Source organism: Sturnira hondurensis, unplaced genomic scaffold (assembly GCF_014824575.4).
Source record: "Sturnira hondurensis isolate 20B ecotype Veracruz unplaced genomic scaffold, ASM1482457v3 Scaffold0002597, whole genome shotgun sequence".
Classification (NCBI taxonomy): Eukaryota; Metazoa; Chordata; class Mammalia; order Chiroptera; family Phyllostomidae; genus Sturnira; species Sturnira hondurensis.
Genome location: NW_028075228.1, coordinates 6,899,190 through 6,911,104, shown reverse-complemented (window position 1 = coordinate 6,911,104; position 11,915 = coordinate 6,899,190).

Genomic DNA, 11,915 nt, shown 5'->3' with positions numbered 1-11,915 from the left:
GAAGATGGACATAGGGACCATAAACCAAGGAATGCAGGTAACCTGCAGAAGTTAGAAAAGGCAGGAAACATTTTCTTCTAGGGCCTCCAGAAAGTAAGGTTCCAGATCTGCTGACACCTTGACTGCAGCCCAGTAAGAGCCGTTTTGGACTCCTATCTGCAGATCTATACGATAATACATGTGTTTTGTTTTAAGACAGTAAGTTTGTGGTTATATGTTACAGCCAGCACAGGAAACGAAACAGTGGCTGGGATGGTCTGATGAGTGACAGACATAGAGTTGGTTTGCTTCTGGGAGAGAAGTCAGGTGGCATTAGGAGAGGCTACAGACTCAAGATATCATTCCTTTCTTTTCTTAATTTTTAAAACTTTTATTTCGGCATCACTTCAGCTTTTTAGAAAGGTTATAAAACTAGTGCAAAAATTCTGTGTATCCTTTACATAGGTACCCTAAATATTAAGTTTAAAAAAATCCATGCCTGAATATATGTTTTTGATTTGACAGAGAGAGGAAGGGAGAGAGAGAAACATTGATCAGTTGCCTCCTGTGTGCACCCTGACCAGTGACTGAACCTGCAGCCTTGGTAGGTGCCCTAACTGGAAATCGAACCTGCAACATTTTGGTGTACAGGACGTTGCTCCACCCAACTGAGTTACCCAGTGAGAGTAAATGTTTACATTTTAACACATATTCTTGATCATTTTCTCTCCCTAAATAAACATATCATGTAAATATGATATATATTGTCTCTGATATAGAATATAATTTCACTCTCTATATAAATATTATGTATGTTTATATGTAAATATAATTTTGTTTTTGACTTGTTTGAAAGTAAATGGCAGATGTGAGGCCCTCTTTCTCCCAAATACTTCATTTTGCGTTTCCTAAAAAATACAGCCATTACAATGATTAAAATAAGGAAACTAAAATGACACAACACTATTAGCCAATCTAAAAGCCTATTTAAATGTTCCCAGTTGCCCCATTAATATCCTTTATAGCAAAGAGAATATTTTTTCTTCTGATCCAAAATGTAACTCAAGACCACATGTTGCATTTGGATCTCATATATCATCTGTTTCAAATCTGGAGCAGTAATTCAATCTGTCTCTGTCTTTCATGATATTCACATTTTAAAATACTAAAGGCCAGTCGTTTTGTAGAAAGTCCTTTTCTTGTTTTATCGCATTAGCTGGAATTTACCCAGGATGGTGCATCTGGTATGATGTTGAACAGAAGTGGTAAGAGAGCAAAGTAAGGAGTGGTAACTGATCTTAATGGGAAAGCATTCAGTCTTTTACCATTAAGTACAGTTGACCTTTGAACAACATGGAGGTTAGGAGTGCTGACCCCCCATGCAGTCAAAAAATCCATGTATAACTTTTGACTCCCCCAAACTTAACTATTAATAGCCTACTGTTGACAGAAGTCTTACTGATAACAAAAACAATCAATTAACATATATTTTATACATTTGATGTATTATATACTGTATTCTTATAATAAAGTAAGCTAGAGAAAATGTTATTAAGAAAATTGTAAGAAAGAGGAAATACATTTATAGTATTTATTGAAAAAATCCACCTATAAGTGGATTCATGCAGTTCAAACCCATGTTGTTCAAGGGCCAACCATGTGATGGTTTTTCTTCTTTTTTTGTTAACATTGTGAATTACATTAATTGATGTTCAAACCAGCATTCCTGGCACAAATATCACTCTTTTTAATAATGCTTGATTTGATTTGCTGATACCATGTTCTAGCTGAACTCTTCTCACAGGTGTCCTCATCAAGTGGCATCTACCACAGGTCAGTGAATACGTATCTGCCTCTTCTTGTATTTTGAATCAGTTTGTTGCCCTTAGCCCTCAGTTCTCCAGTGGATTTTAAAAAGTCATGAATTTTTAGTTGTCTGGCTTCAGTTGTTCTTTTGGTTTTTGATATTTGTTATTAGGGTGAGAACAATGCTCTTTCCTGCTCTCTATGTCCTGGAGTGAAAATTGGAGACCCCACATCTTTTTTCCCACAGTTGTTTGAGTCACAATCCAAATCAGATTCGGCCTAATGTTAATAGGTCTCTTAAATCTCTTTTGATCTGAGTTTTCTTTCTCTTTTCTTGTTTTTGTTTTTTTCTTGCTATTTTTCCCCTTACTATTATTGTTAAAAGTCACTATCTATCTTTATAGTCTCTCATAGTATGTATTTTGCTAATTGCATCCCTGTGGTGTGGTTTAGTATGGTCCTCTGTCCCCTGTGTTTCCTGTGAATTGGTAGTTAGATCTTGAGGCTTTGTAAGAATCAGGTTTATTTTTTCTTGATAATTCATAATATGGATATTTCTTTTGGGGTCTGTGATGTTATCAGCCATTGATGTTCAATGCCTAGCTCTATTAATTAATTGGGGCTTTTAAAAGCCTTTTTTTTTAATGTAGTGAAAATTACAGTAAAAATCAGTGATGAAAATTTTGTAATGAAGGTGAAGAAAATGAGGCTCAAAGAGATTAAATGACTTTCCTAAGATGATACAGATAGTTAGAAAAGTCATAGCCAGGCCTGGAATCTGGAATCTGGAACAAATGCAAGTCTTACAAGCTGTTTTTCCTTTCTTTTCTTTTTCTTTCTTTCTTTCTTTCTTTTTTTTTTTTAGCATATTGCCTCTCTAGACATTACATTAGTAGGTAATAATGAGATCAATGTTCTAACCCTAGACACATAAGACATATTTATCTCTTCTAGGAAGATTGAATTCTGTTTTGCTTAGAGGCATAAGACTGACCATACCAAATAATTATTCAAAAAAGGTTTCCCCTAAAGTTTTGGGTTATATTCATTTTTATAAATATAGTTTAAAACATTTTTTTCCTGCTAATTCTAATGTCTGGAATGGTATCTAAACTCAAATCAGAATTGTGAGCACATTTGGGTTTCTGCTTGCTTCTCTAATTCTACAGGAGAAAAGTCAACAAAACAAACAGATGTAGTAGATTAAGTACTATGAAGCAATTTGTTTCTTTTTTATACTTCATTTAAGACTTGCTTCTGGAACTTCTCTTCAGCTTGGGAAGAGAGAGAAAGAAGAGAGAGGGAGGGCATTGCAATTGGTTTTTAACTGCCATGTCAATTTTTCATGGGTTTGTATCTAAGGTGATAATAGTGTCTCTCTTCTGGAGCAAGGAATTCCATAAATTATTGTTTAGAGTTTTGTGGAGACAACTGAAGAAAAAGACATTTTCAACTTTATAAATTTATCATGTTCAAATCAACCAAGGACAGACATCTATCATCGCCTGAGCACTCACTTTTCAACACAGTGGATGAACTCAGATACCCATCCTATATATTTGATGCATGTTTGTGATGTTCCTGAGCTTATTTTCCAAAGAAAAATGTATGAGCTTTCTACCCTGCAGTTCCTGAAATCTCTTCTATTTATTAAGTTGATAATAATAAAGATTATTCTTGAACAACTTTCAATCTGTTTCAAATCCAATTTATGAAATAAGGTAAGATGAACTTGGCTTTACCCTTTAATCACAGGGTTCTGGAGATTCCCAAGCAGAGGAAAGGCTCTACCTCCTCTATTCTCTGTCATGAACACTCAGAAACTCTTAGGTAAAATTGATTTTTGGACCTGGATGAAACTTGTTGGTCTAGGTTGAGGCAAATGGAGTTACTAGGATCCTGTAGGACATAGAAGAAAGTAGAGCAGGAACTCAAAGAAACTACTCAGCTTAAAAAAAAAAAATTTATTTATTTTTAGAGAGACGGGAAGGGAGGGAGAAAAAGAGGTAGAAAAACATTGATGTGCAAGGGAAACACTCATCAGTTGCCTTGCACACCCCCAGCCATGTCCCCTGACCAGGAATTGAACCAGTGACCTTCTATTTGGCAGGACGATGGTCAATCCACTGAGCCATACCAGTCAGGGAAAAAAATACCCAGCTTTGTTAAGAGTGTTAAGTGCCCAGCACAAGGACCAGAGTGCACAGATATAAAGCAGGAATTGCATTTAGATTTATAGAACCTTTAGAATATTAAGGTAGCATAGAGTTGCAGTGATTATCTAGGTCAACTAATTTTGGTGAGGTAACTTACCTAAAGATGCAAAATTACCACTGTTCAAGCTTAGGTTAGAATTTTATTCTTTTGAGCTGTTCCTTGAACTTTTCTTCTCTGGGCATCTGAATTCAGAAGGCATGGGTCTGGCTCTGTTGTTAACTGCATCTGTGACCTTGGGCAAATCACTGATTGTCACTGAAACTAATTTTCCCCACCTGAAAAATGTGGATAATAATACCTTTCAGGTTGTAGTGGATTAAATGGGGTAATGTGTTGGAAAGCCTTTTGTACACTGGAAAACACATGAAGTCATTAGAGCTGTGGAATCAAATGGTGTCTGATTAGATTCACTGACATTCTTAGGAAATTTCATGTGAGATCTAGATTTGCTTTCTTCTGATCAAATTCGTTGTATGTAAATCTCATACAAAAGAGGTAGTGAGGTGGTCAGTCACCATCTCAGTAAGATCATCCCAAAGGGCCCATTTATAGTCTGGAAGAGACCTGAAACTTGGGAGTTGTTAGGAGGATCATGTGGATGTATATCCTTTAGCATCTTTTTTTCTGCTGTGAAAAAAAAAATACAGTTAGGTTTCACTTATGGCTAGAGGAGTGTTCACCAGGGATCTTTGGGAAAAGTAATACTCACATTTAGAAATATTCTGTCATTATGGATAATAGGATGATGAGGTAAAAAATGATCTTGGCTGTTTATGATTCAAAAAAGCAGACTGAATAGTGTATGGTGAATTAGACATAATGGTAGCAAAGAAATAACTCATTTACTACATGGCCTACTTAGTTATTTAATCCCTTTACTATCATACAAATGCAGGCTTCCCATACAAAGTGGTGAAAAGTTAGTAATGGCACAAATGCAATCATATAATGTCAGCTGCAAAAGGAAAGCTTCACTCTGAACAGTTCTGTGATTGAGCCAAGATTCCTTGTGGTGTGTACGTTGGAAAGGAACAGTGCCCGGAATCCCTTACCATGTTCCTAGATTATTATACCTTGTGGGACAGAGAGGCATGAAGTTGGCAAGTTCAACCCAAATCCTGTTTGGACTTAAATGAGATCATTAGAGTAAAAATACTTTGGGAGAATTACTGGTGGAATGTGAAATTATTACTCATATTTTAATTTAAATTTTTAGATAATTTAGGCCAAAAATGGAATGGATACTATTAGCAACATATGTTGAAATACCTACTATAGAAAAAAAACTAGTCCTAGAGTTATGACAGACATATTTGGATTCTGGCATCACCTGAAATAATTAGCAAAAAGCACAATTGCCAAATTGTGTTACATATCAAGTGTGTAGGAACTTGGTGACATGGAACAGTCAGTGAGGAGTTGGGCAATTAGAGGAAGCTACATAAAGACCTTGAAAGAATGGGAGTAATTTAGATGGGAAGAGCAGGAAGGCAGATTATAAGCCTATTTATGTTCTGAGAAACTAGCCAAGGATCATGGCTGGAAATGTATGATTCTAAAAGTTGGGCTGATTCTAGTGTTGTATTCTCACCCTTTTTCTGGGACCCCAATGAGTTTTTAACAATGAATCAATTTTGGGATCTTGCTCAAAGATGAGCAAAATTATTGTCTTGACACGGAACATGCCAGGAGTGGACAATGAAACTTTTTCCTTTCGGTCTCATTAAGCTGTAAAGCAAGTATTCTCTCCTTTAAGAGAGTTGTGATAATTGCCATTATCCTTCAGGCTCAGCTCTGCTTCTTATTAAGAGCACTGTCAGAGAGTGTATTGGTTAGAGCAGCAATGTTCAGTAGAAACACAATGCAAGCCACATTTGCAATTTCTAAATTTTCTAAGCCACATTAATAAGAATAAATCTGATGAAATTATTTTAATATCTTTTTTGTTTAACCCAATATATGTAACTAATACAAAAATTATTAATGAGACATTTTATATTTTTCTCTTCATATGTGGTCTTCAAAATTTGATGTGTCTTTTACTTTTCTTTTTTAAAGCGCATCTCAGTTTGGTCTAGACATATTCCAAGAGCTCAGCATCTATATGTGGCTGGTGGCTACTCTGTGGGATGCCACAGAACTTTATTCCCCCTTTAAGGAGTGATACTGCCTGACTTTAGTCCTGTATTTAAGGATATATTTCCAGAGTACCTGGGCTGGATGTGGGGTCATCTTTCCATATTTAATGACCCAGACAAAATCAACTCCATATAATCTAAAAAGTTAAAGTTTTTACCAGAATAATTTATACAAATGATGGTTTTCTTAATTTTGAAGAGAAAAAATCACACACAAAAAATATCAGTAGATTTGCCACCCTAAAATATAAAACTTGTAGGTAATAAAAATATCTAATTTATCATTAAAAATTGTATGCAACAGATTGGGGAAAATATTTGCTTTTATTATGAGACAGGCTTTTAAAAATAAATATTTTATTGATTATGCTATTACAGTTGTCCCACTTTCCCTCCTTCACTCCCCTCTGTCCTGCACACCCCCTCCCATCCACATTCCTTGCCTTTAGTTCATGTCCATGAGTCGTACATATGAGTTCTTTGGCTTCTACATTTCCCATACAATTCTTACCCTCCTTCTGTCTATTTTCTAACTACTATCTATGCTACTTATTCTCTGTACCTTTTCCCTCTCTCTCCTCCTCTCATCCCCTGTTGATAACCCTCCATGTGATCTCCATTTCCGTGGTTCTTTCCTGTTCTAGTTGTTTGCTTAGTTTGCTTTTCTTTTTGTTTTAGGTGGGTTGTTAATAATGGGTTGATTGTAAATTTGCTGTCATTTTACTGCTCGTGTTTTTTTATCTCCTTTTTCTTAGATAAATTCCTTTAACATTTCCTATAATAAGGGCTTGGTGATGATGAACTCCTTTAACTTGCCTTATCTGAGAAGCACTTGATCTGCCTTTCCATTCTGAATGAAAGCTTTGCTGGATAGAGCAATTTTGGATGTAGGTCCTTGCCTTTCATGAAGGTCTCTTTTGAGAAATCAGCTGACAGTCTGATGGGAACTCCTTTGTACGTGACTATCTCCTGATCTCTTGCTGCTTCTAGTATTCTCTCCTTCATTTTAATCTTGGGTAATGTAATAATGATGTGCCTTAGTTTGTTTCTCATTGGGTCCAACTTCTTTGGGACTCCCTGAGCTTCCTGGGCTTTTTGGAAGTCTATTTCCTTTGCTAGATTGGTGAAGTTCTCCTTTATTATTTGTTCAAATAAGCTTTCCACTTGTAGCTCTTCCTCTTCCCCTTCTGGTATCCCTATAATTCGGATGTTGGAATGTTTAAAGATGTCCTGGAGGTTCCTAAGTCTCTCCTCATTTTTTTGAATTCTTGTTTCTTCATCCTTTTCTGTTTGGTCAATTTTTTCTTCTTTCTGGTCCACTCCCTTGATTTGAGTTCCAGTTTTCTTCCCATCACTATTGGTTCCCTGTATGTTTTCCTTTATTTCACTTAGTGTAGCCTTCATTTTTTCATTTTATTTGCAACCCAAATCAGCCAATTCTGTGAGAGTCCTGATTACCAGTATTTTGAACTGTGCATCTGGTAGGTTGGCTATCTCTTCATTGCCTAGTTGTATCTCTTCATTGCCTTTTTTTTCTGTAGCTTTTATATGTTCTTTAGTTTGGGCCATCTTTTTTGTCTTGATGTGCCTGTTACATAGTGAGGGGTGGAGCCTTAGGTGTTCACCGGGGCAGGTAACCCATGTCACTGCATTGTGATGCTGTCTGTGGAAAAGGGGTCTGAGAGGAAACAATGGCACTTGCTCTGCTCTCTGCCAGATTTCAGTCACTTCCTCCACTACCTGCAAACAAATTGGGCCCTTCTGGTGCTGATTCCCAGGTGGGTTGGCTTGTGTACATTCTAGGATCCTGTGGGTCTCTCTGAAGAATTGTCCTGTGAAGCTGGGGTTTCTCCCATTGCTGCCTCAACACCCACAGTTGTTTTTAACTAGTGGTTTGAGGCTTTATTTTCCCACACTGGGGCATTGGGTTGTGTGGTCTGTCTTGCTCCCCAATTGTTCCTCCCAGTTTATCTGCACACAAATGTGGGACCGCCCACTCCACCAGTTGATGCTACAGCCTTGCCAACCAGCTGCAGCCTTGCACGCCCTGTACTTCCACTGCCGCTTTGCTGTGAGTCCTCTCCAAAGTGCCCGTCTCCACCCCTCCTGCTGGTCTGGATGAGTGTGTCTTCTTTAACTCCTTGGTTGTTAGACTTTCATACAGTTCAATTTTCTGTCAGTTCTGTTTTTTTTAATTGTTGTTGTTTTTCTTTTGGTTGTGTGAGGAGGCACAGTGTGTCTACCTATGCCTCCATCTTGGCCAGAAGTCTAGATGAAATTTCTTAAAAAACACTATCTGCCAAACCTTATGCAAGAAGGAATAGATGATTGAATAGGCCTGTATCTATTAAGTAAATTTAATTAATATTTAATGACCTCCCAAAAAGGAAAGGTTCAGGCCCTGATGAGTTCACTGGTGAATCTACCACACTTATAAGGAGGAAAGTATGCCAATTCTCTACAATCTTTTTCAGAGGATAAAAGCAGAAGGAGTAGTGTCTTGCTCATACTATGAGGCCAGCAAGTACCTTAATACCAAAATCAGACAAAGATGTTACAAGAAAAGAAGACTAAAGACCAATGACTTTGATGAATATAGAAACAAAAATTCTCAATAAAATATCATATTGAATAAAAATTATAAAAAGAATTATACACTGTGACCAACATGGGATTTATCTTAGCTATGTAAAGCTAGTTCAGCATTTGAAAAATCAAGTATAATGCATCAAATCAACTGATTAAAAAAGAAAAAAGCACATGATCAGGAACAGATAAAGAAAAAGCATTTGACAAATCTGACACCCATTAAATCTCAGTAAAAATCTCAGTAAACTAGGAATAAAGAGGAACTTTCTCAACTTGATAAAAAATATCTACAAAAACATACAGATGGCATGATACTTAGTGGTGAGAAACTTGAAGTTTTGTCACTAAGATCAGGGGCAAGGTGAAGATAACCTCTCTTAAGACTTCTTTCCAATATCGTATTGGTAGACCTTGCTAATGCAAGAAAAGGAAGTTAAGCAAAAAGTATACATATTGGGAAGAGAGACATAAAACTGTTTTTGTTTAAAGATAAACTTTATGTAGAAAATTCAAAGAACTGAAGGAATCAACAAAAACACATTCTTGGAGCTAATAAGCAGTTATATTGCAAGATTGCATGATACAAGGTTAATATACGAAAGTCAATTGCTTTCCCATATATCAACAATGAACAAGCACAGTTCTAAATTAAAAACACAATACCAGAGAGTGTTAAGATGGCGACAGAGTAGCATGAAGGGAACCCAGCTCCCCTGCATCTGGTAGAAAATCCAGGCGGATCTACAGAAGAACAGGATAATCAACCAACAATTCCCCAACATTTATGAAAATAAGAGACCAGGGAGTGTTACAGAGGAACCAGACACCTGCAGGTTGGTGAGGACTCCAGAAGGCAAGTGAGGACAAAAGCAGCTGCGTGCTGGCGGCCTCCTAGGCTGCGGGCTGTGCCTGTGGTGCGCCCAAGGCGGGCAACCTCCAGAGGTGCATGAGTATGGACGAGAAGTGGCGGGCAATCTGGGCGGGCACCATCAGTGGGAAACAGAAGCCCCGTCTGAATCCAGGGCTGGGGCGCCTGTGGCGGTAGGAACTCCAGAGGCTCGGCACCCGGTGGGCCGGCAACAGACTGCGTGGGAGCCATGGGCCTGCTGCAGGGTCCGTGAGAGAGAACCGACACACACCCCCACTTCCCGTCTAGGCAGTCAGGTTAATACTGGGCAGAGACCTGTGGGCTTAAGTTAACGTAAAGGGTGGCAACAGCGGACTCTGTAGTCGCCAGCCCGCCAGCCCCGGGGGATTTAAGAAGGACACTGTCGTTGCTGATCTTTTGGGGATTGGGCTGGGCTGAGAGGCAGGCTTTGTGGAGAAGTCTCTATTGGAAAGTGAACTGAGGTGCTCTGCGGCAGCAGCTTGCCTCACAGCCCAACCACCCAGCAGCCATCCAGGGGAGAGGTGGGAACACCTGGATCCCGCCACAGAACTGAGAAGGACAGTGCCAGATACAGCAGGAAACAGGCAGCCTCCCAGGGGTGTGGGCGCCCACATCCCAATCTGGCAGCCTGGCTTGTGGACACCTGCATACCTGCCTTCAGAGAGGCCGCAACCAGAAAAACCGGTTTGAACAGTTTGAAACTGACAAAGGAAGGGTGCTTTTTTTTTAAATGTGTGTGTGTGTGTGTGTTTTCCCTTCCTCCCTTTTTTTCTCTCTCAACTACCTTTGTAAGTAATCTTATATCTTTTAAACTGTATTGTTGCTCTATCTTTCAATACTCTGTCCCTCATTCTTTTTCTTTTTGTCCGGTTTTAGTCCTTCCATTCTTCCCAATTTTTCCGCTTATTCCTCTTTTCTCCTGACTTGTGTGTGTGTGTGTGTGTGTGTATGTGTTTGTTTGTGTGTTGCTTAGTTTTCTTTTAGGTGTATTATTTTTTGCATTATTCTTACTTCTTTTTTTATTTTAAGAATATCTTTGTATCCCTCCTCTTTCTGTAAGGTTTCGTAGTACTGGCTGGTTATATTGTACTACCTGACAGGTTCCCACTGCTCTTTCCTCCACAGTGTATTGCTAATTTTCTATACTTCACTTGTTTTCCTTTGCCATACTACCCAAGCTCTATAACCCCCATTTAGACAGATCACATAGAGTTTATCACATGAGTGTTGCTCTAATATTATTGTAAATAAGAGCTGTTCTATGAAACAGTAATACTTCATAACACATTTCTTGGACCTTAGACCACCTTACAGGTGCCTGAATTCTATTACTCTCTTTACTCACATGCTACACCCAGTTACTAACCTGTACTCTCACCTTACCTCAAAATCTGACTACCTGCAACCACACTGCTTTCTAGATACAACTCACAAGCCCCCCCTCCCAACAAGAGACTTAACTTATGTCCATCCTTTCCTAAAAGTGGCAAGCTGGGTCGAAGAGCACGGTTAACTCTATACATAGCCTAAATATTGTCTATTTCTTCTCTGCTGACTGTGTCTGTAAATAACATAAAATAATCTTCTGCTATCATAAACCATTTTGCCTTCCAACTGATCACACACGCACAATAAAGAAAGGAGTAGGTGGAAGCGGAGAACACCAAGATACCTGCAGGAGACTGCACCACTGAATTTCACAGGTATCCTACCACAGAAGTTCACACCATAAACCCAGGGAACCAGAACAGATCAATTTAAGAAGCTGAGGCCAACAAGAAGAGTATCACAAACAATGGGAAGACAAAGAAACAATCCCCAAATGAAAGAAAAGGAGGAAGTCTCAGAAAGAATGTTAGATGAAATAGAGGCAAGTCAACTATCAGATGTGGAATTCAAAGCACTGGTTATCAGGAAATTCAAAGAACTTACAATGAGCTACCAGAAACTACAGGGGAGCTACAGTGAACTCTCTGCAAACTATACCAACATGAAAAAGGAAATAGAAACCATCACCAAAGGACAAGAGGAAATGAAGAATACAATTTCTGAACTGAAGAACACAGTAGAAGGTATGAAGAATAGAATCGATACGGCAGAAGATCACATAAGTGAGATCGAAGACAGGATAGAAAGAATCTCCCAGACAGACCAAGTAAGGGAAAAGAGAATCAGAAAAAATGAGAATTTAAGAGAAATGCAAGACAACATGAAATGTAATAATATCCGAATAATAGGAATACCAGAAGGAGAGGAAGAGGAACAAGGGATAGAAAACCTACTTGAAAGAGTAATAA